Genomic DNA, 3,437 nt, shown 5'->3' with positions numbered 1-3,437 from the left:
CCCTGATCTGTGGCTGCTGGTGCTTCCCTGCTGGGCCGGCCCTGGGGGCGGTGAGCACCTCAGGGTTTGCTTCCTCGGGGAGGATGCGCGGGTCCCGGTGTGCACACTTCCCGGGTCATCTGACAGCAGCCGGGCCAGAGAACCCAGGCTCGCTGCCGCTCTGCCCCAGACCTGATTCGTGTCTGATTCATTGTCGGTGTTACCTTCTGCGCCCCACGCAGGTGCAGCGCCCTGGGCTCCTCCGGCAGCCGGCCCTGAGCGCTGCCCCTCCCTCCCTCCCAGACCCACGGGCCCCTCACCGGCCAGTCCCGAGCATGCAGGCCCCGCGTGCACCTCTGGGGTGGGTGGGAGCCCTGCTCCGCCTCGAGATCACACCCACCTTCATTCTGTCTCGGTCAGCCTCCCCCAGCGGCCGCACAGCAGGCCGCGCACAAGCGTGTGCACACCCATGGGGCGCCAGCGTCTGTGCAGCCTCAGCAGACAGCCTCGGCTCTGCGGAAGTCATCGTCCCCCGTGACAGAGCTGAGGTCGGGCACAGACCGGCCTGGGCTCAGACCCTGCGCTGCTGCCAGTGCTGAGCCACGCTAGACCAGTGGCCTGACCTCTCTGAGCGTCAGTCTCTCCCTCCTGTGAAAGGGGAAGGTGTTTTCCTCATGGTGCCAGGGACCCTGACTGACTTTACCCATGGCTGGAAGACAATGAGAGGCGTCTGGATGCGGCGCCCAGGGCCGGGCCGGCCGCAGGGCTCTGGGTACCCCGTCCCTCATCCTCTCTGGCTGCAGGGTCAGCTCTTCAGCTCTGGGTGCCCCCGTCCCCCATCTCCTGTCCCCCGTCCCCCCCCCCCGTCCCCAGTCCCCATCCCTCATCCTCTCTGTGGCAGCTGTGGCCGGCACCCGAGCCCCAGGCCACGGGACACCTCCCCCAGTGAGGCTGGGCGCCACACAGCCTGGGTCACACAGGACCCTGGCAAAGCCGGGGCCAGCAGGGCCCCCCTTCCCTCCCCAGCCAGGACGGGGCCTTGCATTCCCGCAGGTACCAGAACGCCCTCCGCCCTCCGCAAAGCTCAGTGCTGATCAGGGAGGACCTTCTCCTTCCCGCCCACCCTGCCCCCACCTGCAGAGCGGGCCGAGAACCCCAATGAAGTCCCACACCCACCACCCAGGTGAGGGGGGACCCCTCAGTCACCCCCACCTCCTTTACAGCAGGATCAGGAAGGAAGTGCTCTGCACCCACCTCCCACCTCCAACCCGGACCTCCCATTGGCTGCCCCAGGGGCCGGCTGGCTGACGGACAGCCCCTGTGGTCTGCCGGGGAGGGGGCGGGGCCTGGAGGTGGCTGGTGTGCGTCGGGTGACTTTAAGGACTTTTCAGGTTGTCTTGGAGTTTCCCACCAGCACGGCTGGCTGAGGTGGGTTCTCTCCCGGTTTTGAGGTCTGCCCCAGGGGCAGCGGCGCCCCGTGGTTTCTGCCGTGGCTGGAAGGCAGCTCCTCGCCCCTTTCCCTTTTCAGGGATCTCCGCCCCTCCCCCCAGATAGGAAGAGCAGGAGCTCATTATGCTAAGCAGGAGAGAAAATTAAAAAGCAGAACCGCGAACTGCTCCCCAGCCTGTCACGCTGCCCACGCCTCTCCCGTGCAGAAAGCCTTTGACACAGAGCCAGGTCTGCACCATACGGGCTGTGCAACTCACAGCAGTTGCTTACCCTCTCTGTGCCTCTGTTTCCCAGTCTGTGGCATTCATACATCTTGGGTGGCTTAAAGCTAGTCGGGTGCTGCTGGCTCAATCCTGTACTCCTAGCTACTGCGAAATCAGATTTGAGAATAGCAGTTCAAAGCCAGCCTGGAAAGAGAAGTTCACGAGACTCCGATGGCCAGTTAACCACCAAGGCCACAAAGCCAGAGGTGGAGCCACGGCTCAGGGGGTGGAGCACCAGCCATGAACAGCACCCAGGCCCTGAGTTCAAGCCCCGGTATTGGCACAATTATTTTAATTAAGATAAACCTCCCTCTGCATATCACCTTTATGATAGCAATAAAAATCAATAAGTAAAACTACAACTAAAGCCGTTGGGAACGGGGAGGCCGGGTGGCTGTGCACCGTCTCTGCCTCCCAGGCCAGGCCTCTCGGGTAGCCGCCAGCTCTGGCCCGTGAGCTCTGCGCCCCCGGCCTCGGCCCCAGCCGGCCCTGAGGGCCGCCTCTCGGGTTCAGTTCACCTCTTCCGGCTCTCCAGCTCCAGGAGAGGCAAAGGCCAGGTCTGGCACGCCCTGCGGGCCGCGGGCGGGCTCTGTGGGCGGCTGTGGACCCAGCGGGAATCCCACCCACGCCAGGGCCGCCCTCCTGCCTGTGGAGAGCGGCTGCTCTCCCAGTGAAGTCCACACGGAAGGAAGTAGCTTCAGAAAGAGGAGCCGATTCCTCTTGACCCTGACTGCTGGATCCAGCTGTCCCTGAAGCCTGGGCTGCCTTGAAATAATCAAGCGTCCAGGGTAGGGAGCTGCTGGGGTCAGATGGCCTGGTGTGTTCCCTAGCCCTCCCCCAGCGGTGAGCGCCCCCTACCGCCCCAGGGAGCTGGTGTGGGGCGCCCTGCTCTCACCCCCGCCCTCCTTCCTCGCCGCTCTCCTCCCCTGCCAGCTATTGGGTGATCCGTCCTAATGTATATTTAACAGCGGCTCAAAATCAAATTAACTTAGATTGGCTAATAAACTGCAACATCCGTTTCTAAATCAAGCTCCATTTTCCTCTTGAGCAGCTGAATTCACGCCTGTTGGTGTCATTTGTTGCCGTTGTAATCCTTTAACGCTGGTGCAATTGTGAGGACTGCCCAGGGAAACGGTGCGCCTTTGGTTATCTTGGGCAAATCACTATCGTTTCTTGCCCTGGCTTTGGGGAGCACGTGGCTGAGGGTGTGTGGGACCCACTGCCAAAAGGCTGGGGTGCCCCTTGGGGCCCGAGGCTTTTGCGGGGTGTGCGTTTACTGAGCGCTGACGGGATGGGCCGAGCGGACATCCTCCAGTTGGGGCGTCTGCGGATCCCCGCTCCCGGGTGGGGTGCCAGTTTGGCCAGGAGCTCATCCCAGAGCAGCTCCCCTACAGAGGCCGGAGAGGACAGGGCGGCCCCTCCGTCCGGGCCTCTGTCGGGTGCCCTGGCCCTGCCAGCTCCCCAGCTTGGAATGCGCAGCCTCACCCCAAACACCACGCAAGCGCAGAGGAATCCGCATCCAGCTCCGTCCAGCGCAGGCTGGAGCCGCCCCAGGCCGGGCCGTCACCCAAGGCCCCGCTGTGGGTCCCCGGCCAGCCGGCCCGGCCCTGACGCCAGAACCAGGCAGCGGGGCCGGGCTGTGCCGCCGCGGCTCCAGCTCTGTCCTCGGCCGTCTGTTCTAGGTGGCCACGCGGCAGGCCACGGGAGCGCCTCGCTCTGCCCAGCCTTCCAGGAGGACCTCGCCCT

The sequence above is a fragment of the Dipodomys merriami genome, unplaced genomic scaffold (assembly GCF_024711535.1).
Source record: "Dipodomys merriami isolate MVZ:Mamm:240054 unplaced genomic scaffold, mDipMer1.0.p SCAF_163, whole genome shotgun sequence".
NCBI lineage: Eukaryota > Metazoa > Chordata > Mammalia > Rodentia > Heteromyidae > Dipodomys > Dipodomys merriami.
The sequence above is the reverse complement of the archived record's forward strand: the minus strand, read 5'-3'. Positions refer to the sequence as shown.